The sequence below is a fragment of the Brassica rapa genome, chromosome A06, assembly GCF_000309985.2.
Source record: "Brassica rapa cultivar Chiifu-401-42 chromosome A06, CAAS_Brap_v3.01, whole genome shotgun sequence".
NCBI classification, from domain to species: Eukaryota; Viridiplantae; Streptophyta; class Magnoliopsida; order Brassicales; family Brassicaceae; genus Brassica; species Brassica rapa.
Window position 1 is genome coordinate 16842473 of NC_024800.2, and position 17229 is coordinate 16859701.

General features: G+C 34.5%; 1 long non-coding RNA gene across 1 annotated transcript; it reads left to right on the plus strand.

Annotated features, from left to right (window-relative positions):
• Positions 1–4891: 4891 nt before the first annotated feature.
• Positions 4892–14698, plus strand: LOC103873549. The gene is made up of 3 exons (XR_001955094.2): positions 4892–4960; positions 5055–14105; positions 14609–14698. It is a non-coding gene; the product is annotated as an uncharacterized LOC103873549 (long non-coding RNA).
• Positions 14699–17229: the final 2531 nt, after the last annotated feature.

Here is a 17229-nt window from a genome sequence, read left to right on the forward strand (position 1 = left end):
CAAGATTAACTGATAGAAATTACCGGATGTAAATGATGGCCAACTAAGAAGATTTAAGAAATGAAATGAGCTTACACTCGAATATGTTCTCGGAATTAGGATAATTCAAGTTTCCAATGTCATAACGATCATGAGCGTCCCCAACTCATGAGCTGTGATGTGACATGCAAACAACAGATTCAAACTTTCATGACTTGGAAATGTTTGATTGATGTGTAAATAATAATTTAGAAGACTAACCTTCCTATAAGATAATCTCCAAATGGAATTGTGCCATCAACCCATTCAAGAACACCAGCGCTTGGGGTAAAAGGAACAACCTGAGCATGTATGTATGTACATATAATTATAAAAGGCTTTGAACTTGCTTAATGGTTCAAACGTTCTCTAAAGACACAAACATCTTATAGATAGATTAGAGAGACATGCCTTGTATGTGCGTACATCTATCTTCTCTTCCATGTGTCCCGATTATTATTTAGAAATGTATTGATTAGCCCAAATTGTTCCATAACCTGAAGACAATGATACACGCTTTGCATAACCATTCTATATGTTAAATTGTATAGCTTTGCTAGCTCAACATATTTTTATCACGAAGATTACATTCACTCTTTCTGATTTTGGAAGATCTTCAATGATATCCATAGAGACCAAACAAAATTTGGTTAGGCAATGGAATTGGCTGCAATAAGCCAGTTGGACTGAGGGTTGAATACTTATGTGTTTGACAAAGTGCATTTCCAGACACATTTTTGAATGTCTTCCTTCAGTTTAGCGAATGAGATAGTCTTTGGATCCTCTTGATAGTCTTAAAATTCTCAGTTCCCTCACAGATGTTGGTGTATCCCAACTCCTTATAGCATTTGTGTTTGACTCCAGAAGAAGATATAATTTGACCCATGTAATCCACTTGAGCCTGACCAAATGAACATTTCTTGAGGTTTGTAAACAAGGCATGTTTTCTCAAATTTTGCAGAACCCATTTCATTTTTGAGCATGCTCTTCCACTGATTTGATGTACATTAGTATGTCATCAAAGAACACCAATGCAAACTTTCGGAGACACGTCTTGAAAATATAACAACTCCATTCAATCATCCAAAAATTGGTTTATAATTGGAATTGGGGAAAATTATATGAAACTATAGCTTTATTGACTGATAGACCATGAATTTTAACCACTTTTAGCCATGGTTTATAAGTGTTTTAATATATATTTACTACTATATAGAGTCTATTTAAAATGTTTACAGACTCAGGTACGTTCTGGAGAAATATGGTGATTTTGGAGCCTTTTGAGTGAAGATCTGCACAGACGCATCAGATGTTTAGCTATGGATGGAGACCTTACCACCGTTAGATAGAGCCCATATTTTGACACGATATATATATTTGAGTTAGCTTTCCAATTCCACCAGTTTGAAGTCAATCCACATCCAATAGCAGAAGTTATGTTTGTTTTACTGAAGAGTGGTCAGTCTGCCTTGCGAGAGGAAGCTGTCGAGGAGATGAAGAACTGTCGATCGATGAAAAATCATTGGTGTCGGTCGACAGTGATCCCAGAAAACAGGTCAAGGCTGTTTCGTGATCAATTTAGGCCCAGAAGTCACCACATATTACTAATATACCCCTTGACGACATGAAACCCTATTTTACTGTTTCTAAGCTATTGTTGACGGCTATGCTTCATACTATTCTATAGAGAGAGAGAGCTTAGGATTGGAGAGAGAGATCTGTACACCTTGAGAAAGGGAAGATCTTGAACTCCCTTTGTTTCTTTACTCTGTTATGTTTATTTATCTATTGCAATATTATTCAGACCATCATAACCATGTCTTTTATGAATATGTCTGAATAATCTCACTGTTAGATTTAGGATTCTCATAAGGTTGATATATGTATTGTTAGGTTAAATTGTTGTTAGGATGATTTAATTCGTTCTTCATCTAGTTGTTCTTACTACTAAGTTTAGGGTTTATAAACCCTGAATCTTAGATCTTAGGATTATTTGAGATCAAGCAATTGCTTGACTCAATACCTGAAAATAAACTATTATGATCTAACTGACTAGATACAGACGAGAGTTAATCTAGTGAGTTAGAGAATATAATCAAACCTGTCCGTAAAGCTTTCTGGAAGAAGTATCGATCGACACAGCGACAACCCTGTCGATCGATATTCGTAACGAATAACCGATCGACACTTTCTCGTGATTAACATACGAGAGTTGAAATCCGAGAACCAGATTATATAATCTAATTGATTATATCTGAGTTTGAATTCAAAAACAATTAATATCAATAAACCCCTAAAGACCCAAATTAAGTTATTTACTTATCATACCTAAGAATATACCTAAATCTAGCTATTCTCTCAACTGTTAACAACCTCAAAACAAACCAATCGAGCAATAACTTTGCTCACCAATTCATTTACTGCTTTAAAACCTATAAACCAATTAATCTAGCCTATTTCAAAGACCATAATCTATTGTGTAATCCTAGAGTCTCTGTGGATTTGATCCCTAAGTACTACATCTGAACCTCTTATTTGAGAGAGTAATTAACTCCTTAGAGTAATTTGAGTGATATCATTGACAGCTCTATAATCCACACAAAAGTGTTATTCCCCCATCTTTCTTATTGACTAGCAAAACTGGACTAGTATTAGGCACATGGATTACATGTTAAATACAATTTTCTCAATGGCTTCCATATGAGCATGGGGTATTCATAAGGCTTGACAGATATATTCCGTGTACCCGGAATAAATCTTATAGAATGCTCAACTTTTACAGGTGGTAAGTCACTGGTCTCTTTAAAAACTGCTTGATTCTTCTCTAACAAATCCATTATCACCAGGAATGGTAGTAACACCAGTATTTTCTTGGTCAAATCGATAAATTAAATCTCGGAAACCTCCACTTTGTTAATACTAGAAAATATGGAGCCATCATCTCATATATCTACTAATAATAGCAATCCTAATTAATTCCAAATGTTGTGAATTCCAATTATGTGGAAAGGTTGTGTCTTTTCTAAAAGATGTCAAGAAAGGTTGTGTCTTTTCTAAAACTTCATACAAGTATCTTTTCAAAAGTGAAAAGTTGTGACTATTCTTATAAGTCTTTTTAAGATAACTACTTTAAAATTGGAAGAATGTGACTATTCAAATTTAAGAGTTGTGACTATTCAAATAGATTTTTAAAATCTATAAATAGTCTTTGACATGCATTTCTCAAAATAAAACTTTCACTAATCGAGCTAATAATAAAATAGTGGAAAAAAAATTCTAAGCAGTTACTTGGTTACAAATTTAAGAAAATAACGTTATAAACAAAAAATAATAGGAAGACTTTTACATGTTTGGATAGCTAAAAGTTCAAAACCAAATAATGAAATCATTAGTCTCAGTTTTTTTATGCTATCAATAATGAAATGCTTTTGTTTTGGTTAAGTTTGTAAAAATCTAATCAATACGTTTTATTCACTCATACTTGTCTATTTTATAATTCGTTTACAATTATTAATTAACTATAAACCTATTTGACAGTTTTCAAATCTGTAAAAATGTACATAAAACTTTAAAAAGTATACATTTATGTGTAGATTTTGTATAGAAATCATGATATAACTCTACTAATGATTTGTTAGTAACTTTTATTAAAAATGCATCTTAATTACTATTACCATAAAAAGTTCTATATTTTTTTATTTTGCTTCGAGCAACAAAATCTCTTCGCACGGCTCTGGTCATTATTGAATTGTTGATCTGTTTATGGTGAGATTTATCACTGGATTTTGATGGTTTGAAGAAGTAGAGTTACAAGATTTACATAGCCATCGTTAACGTTTCACGAGTTTACACAGGGGGACGTTTGTATTAGCATAAAACATAAACAAACGTTTTGAGTTTGAAATCTAAAGACATATTACAGAAGATCATGAGTATTTGTATAAGAAAATACAGAAGAAGTTTTTACCAAAAAAAAAAATACAGAAGAAGACACACGTTATAAAGAAATCAACATTATAATGAGCCAGTTTCAAGGCTCTCCAGCGCGCCATGTCAGCAGATGTGGGACCCACCTTTTTTTTTTCTTTCTAAATCAATATTTTTTGGTTGGGCTACGTTATTGTTCAGATACTGAATGGGCTTTGTAATATCAGGTCTTCTTCCGCGTTTTGATAACAAGAAAGACGGAGCCGTCGTCTTCTTCCAGATCTTTCATCTCTGTCGATTCCTCTTCATTCTTATCATCAGATTAACTCGATCTTAACGTCTCTCCGTTGATCCTTAGACGACGAAACGTCATCCTATATATAAATTTCCACGTAGTAAACTATGGTCTTCCTTGATTCTTTAATTCCTCTCTTTTTCCGATCAGTCAGTCTCTGCATCCGTTACGAAAATGGCTTCATCCGCAGCTCCAGTCGTTAACGCCGCCGCCGTCGGCAACCCCACGTTCGACTCTCTTCGTCTCGGATAAAGCAAGATGACATGTCTGTGCACTCTCCCTGTAAAGCCTTATCTTCCTTCGCTTCTTCTCTCTCCAAGGTTTTTCTCTCTATCTGCCAATTAACTCCTCCTCCTTTTGTTCTGTGATGTTAAAAGGTTCCTCTGTTCTTGGATTTAATTCTCAGGAGCAGTCACAGGTTGAATTGGAGCTAACATTATTAGAAGCTCTTGAAATCTATCCTCCCGTTAAACTCCGAGGCAAGTTCTCTTCTCTCCCAAAAAAAAAATCATATCTTTTCCCTGTCCTGTCTCTGCAAATGACTTTTGATAAAAAAAAAGGATCATTTTCCCTTGCAATTCAATCCATGACACTGATCAGTTCAGTTATCTGGCTTCTTGCTTTCTACTAATCAGATTTTTTGTTCTAAAGTGGTGTGCAGGCAATAGGCATACATCACCACTTTGTTCTTTATGGTCTGATGGAGTATCTGGGCAGAAGGTTTGTCTGACATTTCCCCATGCTTGCTTCTTTCCCCGAGTTCCTATTGATTTTTCTGGATCTTAAAAGAAGTCTTTTTACTATCATCACATAGCTTTGACCGACAGTTCCTGGCGGATGAGGTTCTGCATCTACTGGATGAGATGCTGGTGAGTAATCCTTGAAGCCAAGATTTGACTATTGTGATGCTATATAGCTATGGCTTCTAATCTGGCTGCTATTAGAATCCTGCTGTGAATCTCTGATGGTTTAATCTGTTGCCTCTGGATTTTTATCAGAAATCAGATGACATTGACATTCTTAACCACTAGAAAGACTTTACCTTGCCTCAGAGTTTCTTTGATATGGAAGAACAGTGACAAAAGAAGAAGTGTTCTTTGCTTCCTTTCCACGCCTCTTTCTGTATATGGTTGGTTAGGTTTGTCCCCAGCTCTTAAGATAAGTCCTCTTGTATATTCTTCAGTATTAATATAGAACCATCGGAGCACTACTGATCTTTTTAACTCTGTCAAATAGTTTAATAGAAACAAGCTTTTTGTTCTCTTTTCATGATGTCATTTAGATCGGTTGTGTTTGTTTATTTCGATGGATGGAAAATTTTAACTATGCAGCTGATTGGTCTGTATATTGGAAATGTAAAATGTATCTGATCAAATCAAATAACATAAATAGGATATTTGATATCATGAGATTGACAACAAAAGAAAGAACGAAAAATGTAATTTGAAAAAAAAACAGTATAGGATTGAATTCAATTGTCTCTTATCTCATCTTCCTTCTGATGAAACCAAGCTATGCAACTTAATAGAAATGCCTTATTCAACTTCCAAAGCCTTTGATCAGTTCTGAAAAAAAAAAAAAACTACATGATCTTTTGACCCAAACAAGAACAGTTCATACTCATTATTACATGTTGATTACCTCAGTGGCTTCTGCAGACTTAGCCTCTTCTTTCTTGGGTTCATCGGTCTTGATGTTTTCTCCTGAAAATAAATCAAGATCCATTATTAAACCATCTCCATAGTAGGTAAAACGAACACATAGTCTCTACTAAGGAATACACTCACACACCTCCACTTCTCTTTCAACTTATGGTATTTTCTTCTCATGAGTGTATATGAGCAATACAATTGAAAATCATATAAGCTAATTATTGTCAATGACCCCGCGCTTACGCGGGGCCAAGCTCCTAGTTAAATAATAAGGAGACAGTGAGTGGAAATCAGTGCGGTAAAAAAGACGTCACTTTGTATTTATAGTTTAAATTTCGGTGCGGTAAAAAAGAAAAATTCCGTGTTTCATTTGCTTTTCTTTTCAAAGCCTTTCATTTCATTTGTTTAAGATCAGTTAATACAAAACCATGATTGCTTAATAACTATCGCAAGCGACCTTTGATTTTTGAAGAGTTGCATCTTTCCATAACCTTAACCATTGTACTTTTTTCACAACATAAAAGTTGTATCTTCTCTAAGATTCTACTATCAAACCTCTTCAAAATAGGAACTGTTAACAAATTTATATATGTTCTGTTTTTCCATTACGTGACCATTTTTTATTTATTTATTTTGATGTACGTGCGAAGTTAGTTAGAAAAATATCGTCTTCCTCAAAACTTCATTCTTTATTTTTGTTATACTTACCTATAGAGAATAAAGTCTCCAATTGGAAGTGCTCATCCGTTTCTGTGTTGTTTCATATTAAAAAAGTACATGTCTACACTGAATAATTTATTACATAAATAAGTTTATAACTGGAATATATTGCATAATTTAGAAAAGTAGTTCGTAAACCAAAAATATTGTTGTGCTAATATGTCATTATAGATCAGAATCGGTTGAATTGTTTGTTTGTGCGTAGATGTTACAATTATATTTCCATATATATATATATATATATATATATATTGTATTCAAAATATGGTAATGTATTCTGAGATATAGTAGTCTAAAGTTGTGGCCGTTAAATATTTTCATTAATAAAAGTTCTAGGCGGATAAATTGTGTGTCTATGTTTCAGTTAGAAATAGTGTATCACACATATACTGTATATAGTAAGATTCGTATATATTTAGAAGTATAACAATTGAATCCTTTTGATTTTAGAAGAGTTATATTTCTGCCTAATTTTAACCATTGTACCTTTTTCACAACATAAAAGTTGTATTTTTTCAAATGTTCTACCATCAAACCTTTTCAACGTAAAAATTTATATATATTCTGTTGTTCCTTTCCTTGACCATTTTTTATTTGGCTGTATGTGTGAAGTTAATTAATATATAATAAATAGTCAATTTCAATGAGTTTTTTTATGCAAATTTTTCACAATTTTATTTTTTTTTAAAAGTGAAAGAAGAAAAGTTATCTGGTTAAGATTTTTTTTTTCGGTAAACAATCAGAATTTTATTAATATCAATCGGCCATGAAGGCTTTAAAACATAGTTTTAAACTAAAAAGTGTGCTTTTTGGTTACTTTTGTCAGAAGAAGAAAACCAATGTGCGTTGTAAAAAGCAACAGACAAACTCTAGACATTGACGAATTGAGAAACAAATGTCAATACCAGAACAAAACTCTTTCACATGGAGAGACATATAACGCCCATGAAGTCACGAACGCATAAAAAACTCGGGTTTTCTTTTTTAATGAGATCATGATGGAGATAAAAGGAACAACCATGACTTATAATGGGAAGACTGAAGCACTTTACGGAATGGACGTGAATCAAAACAAACATTATCACCAAATTAATGAATTTAATGATGCTATGGTTATGGAACTAACTGTAAGAAGGAAGTTAGAATAAAAATGAAAGGGTGTGAGAAATGATTGCAAGAAAAGTTTAATGTCGAGACATTTCACTGATTTTTTTTGTGAGAATAAAGAGATACAAAAGTGAAGAGACAAAAAAAAAAAAAAAACTAAAATGCAGTGACCGACACGTCGGCCGGAAAATTCAGGAAGGAAGGGTCATCTTTAAACTAATTGGTGTTATTGAATTGGGTAATTTAATAGAATTGAGTGGAATTTAAATTCATACCTAAATCTAGTGTTATTGGATTGAGTATTTGGTAAATAGAATTCAAATCCATTGAAAACCCCTGTTATTCAATATTTTTTAGAATTCAGTTATGGTGAATTTTAATGGAATTCAATGGATCTTTTTAACTAAAACAAATCCTACCTTTTTTATTAATATATTGAAGGAAACGTGACTTGGATATATTTCCATCAAATACTTGCATACTTAAATTCCAATACTTATTCCAATTACCCAATTCAATAACACCCCCTAAATATTGCCAACAAAGAATTGTAGGAAGGGTCATCTTTAAATTAAATGTTGCCAACAGAGGTTATAGGTTGTGTTTTCATCTTTAAATTATGTTTTTACATCTTAAAAGTTACATTGATTTTAAAAAGTCAAAATATAGGCCTTTTAAAAAAATTCAAAATATATAAGTATGTATCATTTCATCTAATAACGTGTCTTATAATTTTAATAATTATGTTTTTGAAAAATTGTTTAAATTTCTGAGAATGTGTCTCTTTATTCTAACAATTGCATTTGTTAACAAGAAAATGTTTAAATGTTTAAAAATGTATTTTTTTTTATAATGACGTGTGTTTTCTTCTTAAAATGCAATAGTTTTTAATCAGTTGTGAATCTGTGTAGAGAAAGGTTTTTCTAAGATAATCACATGAATTAATAGATAATTATAGGAAATTTTTTAAGTAGTTTATATAATTTATCTCTAGGTTTGCTTCTGTTTTTACGAGAGTGTGAAATGATTTAAAATATGTATTTTATCATAAAAATTATTTTTTAAAGAGGTTTATTTAAAATGTTTTAGAATGTCTCTTTTTATAAGGATGTGTCTTTCTGTCTTTAAAAATGAATAGTTTCTAAAGGTTTTAAAATGTCTATATATATATCTAATTATCCTATAAATTGTGTAGGTTATTATGAGTTATTTCTTGTCTAACATGTGTACGTTCATTATAAAAATTGCTTTGGTATTCAAGCAGTTGAAAATTGTATTACGTTTTCATATATGCATAAGTCTTATCATCCTACAACGTGTCTTTTCATACTAAAAATTATGTGTCTATAAATGTGTCTTTTCATCCTAACAATATGTTTTTCATGTGATTTTTCATCTTAATAAATATAGGTAAAAATATTTTGTGCATCATTTTGTTATATGTGCTATTTTTTAGTGAATCACTATTACACGTAAATTGGAGAGGATTATTAGCAATTTAAGTAAATTTTTACATCAGTTTAAGTTAATCATTATAAGTGTTTGGTGGAACAGTTACAACTTCTTAAATGAAACATTGCCTGTTGGTGTTGGTGGATTTAATTTTTAGTGATGAACCATTGCAATTGTTGTTGATTGTAGTCTTTTGGTGATAAATCATTGCAACTTTTGGTGTTAACCAACCATTGCAACCCTTAATCCTCTTTATACGGTGTTGTTGGCAATGATAAATCACAACAGTCACATATAGACTAAAAATTAGAGATGCTTCGTCTAAAATTTATCAAAAATAATGATATGTTTTTATTTCTCTTATTCATTTAAAATATTTGTATTGATATGTTTTTGGTTATTTTCTTACTTTTACTTATACTATACATTTTTAAAATATCTCAAAAGCTTATGGATATGTTTTTTTTCTCTTTTGTGACAAATAAGCTTCTTTGAAAACAAAAATGAGATACTTTGTATAAAATTATAAATTATACAGTGGTAAATATTTTTTTAAATAAAATGAGTTCATGATAATAACTTAAAACATGCATAAAATTTTCAATGTATTTTCAATGTGTGTTTGCTTTTACGAATTTGTTAAATTCTTTTAGTTGCGGTGAATTTTCATATAACAATTGAAATAGTTTATGAATATTTATTTTGTTAATTATCAATTTTATCTATATTTAATCAAATTTTATTTTATTTTACATGCAAAAGATGCATTTGTTTATTCAATGATTTTTTTTCTGTTAAATACTCGAAACATGATAGAATACATTTTAGGACCAAAATAGGTTGAATAATTTTTGATACATTTATAAAGTTTTCTACTGCAATATTTGAATATTTATTTTTATAAAATGAGTTCCCGTGCGACATCGCACGGGTTTCTTACCTAGTCCTTATATGATTAAACAAATACAATATATCCCTCACTAATCTCAATACCCTTCATCTTTTAATGAAAATATGAAAACCCGATTTTACCCTTATTCATTTACAAAATTCTTCTTTTTAACTATAATAATTTTCAAATTTTCAAATTTTATAAAAATATGTCTCCAAGACCAAAAATCCAATAAATATTATAAAATTGAAATAAATTCAATAAAATTATAAAAAGAAAGTGTCAACAGAAAATGCAATAAAATAATCTCCAAAGCATGAATCCGATATGAATCACTCTTGCTTGTCCATTTCACCTAAAAAGGAGAAGGAGGGCAAGTAACATGGGAGTCACTCTGTGAGATATGGATGCTAAACACACAAACCATTGACTTAGATATGAAACTCTAATCATGGAGTCTATCCCTAACACGAACACGCATGTCGCCTAATGCGTAGCAAAAAGACAGGAAATACGCTGATAGTACATATATAGCTAGTCTCTGCAACCTATGTTCTCCTCATATACAAACTTGTGTATACACAAAGTATGTGGGGGTGTAAAAGTCCCTCTCCACACATCCAAATTCCCTTCGTATACATCGCTATGTAGTACATAAATCCCTCTTTGTACTTCTGCAGCTCATATGTGGTACATAAGTCCCTCTATGTACTCACGTATGCTAAAATAAGTGTAGTAAAAAAGTTCTTTCTTGTACTCCTACATTCTCATGCGTAGTATATAAGTCTCTCCTTGTACCCCTGCAATCTACACACAAAGCATCAGTCGTCACTATGAACTTGTTGTTATAGTCGGGTTGTAGGAATGTTTTTTTTTAATTAGTGGAGACATAAAAATATGTGTAGCACCACTATTAATTATCACAACGACACTTAATTTCCAAATATTTCCTCTGATCTTTGTTTTTGTTGGAGTAGACCATCCCGAAAATGAGTGTAATGATAACTCCATCACTTCTGTTATATCTCGTTGACCATTCTCTTGGGCATCATGAAAGTCTTCCTCATGCATTTCCATATCACATCTCTTAGCCATAATCATGACTTGCAATTGTTTGTTCTTACTAACATGTGTCTTAGACCATTTATCTGGACATTTAAAACAAAGACCATTCCATCTCTTGAAGTCACATCAGAGAACCTTAATTGACTGCATGATCTTGTTGCTTATTAGGCCAAGTTTTATCCCATGGTTTTGGTTGTACTTCCGATAGTGGTTGTCTAGACTTCCATCCTTGTGAATTTCCCACAGGTACTGTACAAAGAGATTGACCTGCAGCTTTGCTTTGGTTACAAACATCCTGACTCTTCATCGAAGTAAACATCCTACTAATTCATCAATGTCCTCTATCTTGATAACAACTGCGATGTGTCCTGTTAAGGTATGAGGTTCTTTGGTTTTAATAATCTCTTTCATTTATTTCTTCAGTTTATTAAAGAAAATGTCAATCAAGTGTTCTTCATCCACTTTTACCTGAGAAGCCAACTCTTGAAACTCTCAAAACATATTCAGAAATTGTCACCAGTTATTGTATACCGAAAAAATTCTTCCCTGGAGTTTTCTCAAACGATTACAAACCTTGCTAACATTCCTTTTTTGAACTCATTCCAATCCGCAAACGGTCTATTTTCAGTCTCATAATTGTACCAGCTTAAGGTGTCTTCCTCTAAACTCATTGATACTATATCCATTCGAGCTGACTGTTGTAATGCAAAATCTAAAAATATCTCTCAGCTATTGCTAACCAACCATACGGATGTTGGATAATTCCAAGCTTGTAGAAACTTAACATATTATTAGATGTTAAGATGTTAAGATGTTAAGATAAACATAATAAGGAAACCTAGAAATAGAAAAATGAAGTTTCTATTTAGGTTATGTTAGGTTTGTGTTTTTCATATTCCACATGTTAAAGGGAATTGTCTTTCATATAAATATAGGTCTAATGGAAAGGTGTTCCATAAGATCAATACGATTAAAATAAGATCAAAGAGTGAAATGTTGAGAGCTTTAGTTTTGAGTAGTTTCTAAAGCTAATAAGAAAAGTTGTTCTTATAATTCTTTGTTTCCTAAGAGATTTGAATTGGTATCAGAGCCTCAGGTTGGAGACTCGATCTAAGCTTAAGTTGTAGCTTAAGATCCTGGTGCTTGTGAACAAGATATCACGTAACGAAGATGGAGGACGTGACAAGGGCTCCACGCACGAAGGACTTTGGATCTACATCCATTCAATGTCCGATGTTGTCATTGACAAACTACACAGTTTGGTCGATGAGGATGAAGGTTCTACTTTGTGTTCATGAAGTGTGGGACACGATCGAATCCGGTTCAGATGATCAAAAGAAGAACGAAGTTGCGATAGCTCTTTTGTTTCAATCTGTTCCCGAGACTTTGATTTTCCAGGTGGGATAACAAACCGCATCAAAAGAGATCTGGAACTCCACCAAGTCGCGACACCTAGGAGCTGATCGTGTAAGGGAGGCGAGACTTAAGACGTTGATGATGGAGTTCAATAGGTTGAAGATGGATGATTCAGATACGGTCGATGACTTCGCGGGAAAGATATCAGGCCTATCATCCAAAGAAACCTCTTTGGGAGAAACCATAGAAGAATCCAAGATGGTCGAGAAGTTCTTGAAGGGTCTTCCGAGACACAAGTATATCCAGATCGTAACATCGCTTTAGAAAGTCCTAGACCTCAACTCGACGGGTTTCGAGGATATAGTTGGAAGGCTTAAGGCGTACGAGGAGCGTGTAGGAGAAGAAACTCAGAAAAAAAGACCAAGAGAAGCTGATGTTTTCGAACAATGAAGAGCATAGTTAGAGGGGCTATGAGAATTCCCCTGGTAGAGGAAGAAGACAGAACGGTAGAGGCAGAGGTCGAGGTAGGTCACACAACCAAAACCTTGCGTCACACACCAAAGATAACAACTCGAAGAAGAATCGTTCAAAGCTGATATGTTGGAGATGTGACAAGTCTGGTCACTACGCAATTGTCTGTCACGAGAAGACAGAGAAGAATCAAGAAACCAACCTAAACGAGACAGAAGAGGCCGATGCACTGGTGTTCTTGAACAAAGATAAGGTGATTCCGAAGAATCTTGATATCGACAAAGGCAATTCAAGTGTCTGGTATTTGGATAATGGAGCGAGCAATCACATGATGGGAAACAAGGAGTTCTTTTCGAGTTTGAATCTCAACACCAAAGGGAAGGTGAAGTTTGGTGATGGATCGTGTGTTGACATTGTAGGAAAGGGTGTGGTTACTTTTGTGTGCAAGACTGGAGAGAAGAAGGCACTCAAAGACATATACTAGATACCCGACCTATTGAGTCTTGGGCAAGCAACAGAGAACATATGTGAGGTTAACATGAAAGATGTCTACTTAACGCTCACAGATTCGCATGGAAGGTTGCTAGTTCGTGTGACAAGATCTCCAAACCGTCTCTACAAGACCTCTATGAAGATATGCTACATGGAGTGTTTACATGCCAGAGACGTAGATGCTACATGGAGGTGGCATGCTTGACTAGGACATATAAGCTATGGAGTGATGAACAACATGGTAAGGAAGGAGATGGTCGTAGGAATGTCGTGTGTAACTAGTAATGTCAAATGGGTGGGCTATAAATGGGTGGCCCATGTCCAAATAGATATGGTCCGAAATGGACAGGCCCATATTGAACCATAAATATTTTTTGTCTAAATGGGTGAACCCAACTACATACATGGCCAAATTTGGGTTTAACCAGTTGGGCAATGGGCGGCCCAATAAGCTTAAATGTCTAGCGTTAGGAAATTGGGGGAAAACACGATTTCCTTTTTTTTTTCCGTCTCCTACGATTCTTCTTCTTCTCCTGTGATTCTTCTTCTCCTTCTTCGATTTTCCTTCTCCTTCTTCGATTCTTCTTCGCTCTTCTTCGGTTCTTCTTCGCTCTTCTTCGATTCTTCTTCGTTGTCTCTGATTTCGTCATCTCTCGAGGTTTGATTTTGTCATCTTTGAACTGTTTATGTGTGATTTGTGTTATGGGTTTTCACTATTAGCTACTGATTCGATGGATTAGTGATTTGTGTTATGTGTTAGACTCAGATGGATCGGTGAAAGTGAAAACAAAGGAGAGCAGATCTTAGCGCCATTATGTGGCCAAGTTCGAGTTCGTTGGTGATTCAGGTAAATAATATATAGTTAGGTTTTATAGGATAATGATTGATCATGTGTGGCTCATGTAGATAACATGAAATGGGTTTTGTTCAGATTGGTTTATATTCATATGGATACTCATGCTATACGCCTATACCTGATCATGTGTGGCTCAAATAGATAGATCATTGTGGTTTAGGAGTAATGATTGTGTGGTCATTGAGCTAGTATCTTAAGCCAACATAGTGGTTTACATGTGTTTGTTTTTGCTCATGGCTCATGTTAATGATTGAGTTTAGCCTTTAGTAGATCATGTCAATTTCTTTTTCTGTTTGTTTGGTTAGGTAGTGGAAAATCATCTAGTTTGAAGCTGATATTGTTGTTGCTGTTGTTGCTGTTGCACCTCCCCTTCCCTATTGCATTTGATTGACAAATTCAAGGTGAGTCCTCTTGTTGCTGCTTAAATCTATAAGAGTGTGTTACAGTCTTACCAAACCCTTATCATTGATATTTCTAAACGTTGTTAAATAATAAATGTATCTGTTCCAATGACTTCAGTGATATGTCTATCTTGCTTTTTATTAGTGCTGTTATGCTGGTTTTTTATTACATTGCTTTATTAGTATGCGAGGAAATCTGTTTCAGTCGGCTTTGGTTTCAGGGTTGACTCACTATCTTGACGCAATCTGTTTTAGAAATATGTCTTTTATGAAAGTATCAATAGCAAGTAGACATGTTGAATTTGCGAGACCAAGAATATTAAATATTTTCTCTTGTTCTCTTTTTTGTAGATGAATGCAGATACTTTGAACCTGAACGATGATGACTATTTGAGTGTTGAAGATATGATGGCTGAGAATGAAGATGAGCAGAATGCACAAGCTGATTCTGTAACAAGTGCTGCTCAGGCTAGAGGTAACAGACGTAGGCACTCGGTATGTTGGAAGAACTTTACAATTATAGGAGATAAGTTGTCTGATGGTAGTCATAACAGTAAGTGCAATCATTGCCATGAGCTCTACAACATAGATCTAGGTAGGAATGGAACTAGTACTTTGCTTAGGCATTCGAGACGGTGTTCAAAGACTCCTGGATCTACACCTGGTAGTAATAGGAAGCTAGACTCCTGGATCTACACTTGTGCTTCTTATAACTTTGAAACATGAAGTTGAAAACATAAATCTTAAGTATATCATATTGATAAATCTTTTGAATTGTATATGACATCTTTAAAATTGAAAAACTTAAGAATTTTTGCATCTTTAGAACTGAAATATGTTGTTTACATTAAGTGGGCACATGGGCCGTCCATGGATAACCCAACAAATCATGGTCCTATTTGGTTATGGTCTCATTTGGACATGGTTCTATTTGGGCTTCGACCAAAAATGTCCAGCAAATAACTGAAGCCCATTCGGACACACCCAAACCCGTCCAACCCGCCCATTTGACATCTCTATGTGTAACACACGAAGAAAGCGTGTGTGACGCATGTCTTGCAGGGAAGCAGATCATACAGTCATTCCCGACCAAAGCCATGTTTCGTGCGACAAAGCCATTAGAGTTATTGCATGGAGATTTGTATGGACCAATCACACCACCAACGCTAGCAAATAATAAGTATGTCTTTGTCTTGATCGATGACTTCTCTAGTTATATGTGGGTTATGCTATTGAAGGAGAAGAGTGAGGTATTCGATCGATTGAAAAGGTTTAAAGAGAGTGTAGAGAAGCAGATCTGGTCAACCATCAAAACATTTCACACCGATAGAGTAGGAGAGTTTACCTCAGCCAAGTTCAATATATTCTGTGAAGAGAATGAAGTTAAAAGGCACCTAACCGCGCCTTTCACACCTCAACAAAACGGTGTTGTGGAGAGGAGAAACCGAACTTGATGGGAATGACACGAAGTATGTTGAAGGCAATGAAGATGCTGAACTACTTCTGGGGTGAAGCTGTATGACATTCAACTTACCTCATCAACAAATTTCCTACAAAAGCCTTGAAAAATTAGACGCCATACGAGTGCCTCACATCGAAGAAACCAAATATCAAGCACTTGAGGATATTCGGTTGTGTAACTCAGGCAAAAATCATTGGGTCTTATCTGAAGAAGTTGGATGAGAGATCAAAGAGTATGGCCAATCTTGGAACTGAGCCGGGCTCCAAAGCCTATAGACTCTATGATCCAGACACAGGGAAGGTGATGGTGAGTAAAGATGTGATTTTCGATGAGAAGAAAGCTTGGGACTGCACGTCTACAACAAACCAAGCTGATTGTGAACCAAGCATGCTTAAGTTTCCACATGAGGGTGATATAGAAGAAGGTAATGATCAAGGTGATGATCATGTACAGGAAGCTATATACCAAGATGAGGAGGATGAAGAAGATGCGGATCACAATGCAAACCAAGATGGTGGAGATCAACCGTTGGTGACTAGACAAGGCCGTACCATAACAAAACCAAGATATCTCGATGATTATGTGTTACTTGCAGATCAAGAAAGTTCAATGCTGTTGCTCACAGTGGATGGCGAGCCAGAGAACTATTTTGAAGCTGAACATGTACGAGAATGGGTAGAAGCGATGGTTGCCGAGTTGGAGTCTATCACATGAAACAAGACATGGGAGCTTGTGGATAGACCAGCTTGAGTGAAACCTAACGGGTTGAACTGGATCTACAAGATAAAGAGAAAGGTGGATGGTACTGTGAGCAAGTATAAGGCGAGACTTGTGGCAAAAGGCTAGGTACAAAGAGAATGAATAGATTTCGATGAAGTGTTTGCACCAGTGGCGCGACTCGAAACTAATCAGCTCTGAATAGCCCTTGCAGAAACAAACGGTTGGGAGATACATCACATAGACGTGAAGACCACTTTCTTGAATGGAGATCTAAAGGAGTTAGTGTATATAACTCAACCCGAAGGTTTTGAAAAGAAAGGAGAATATGATCGAGTTTATGTGT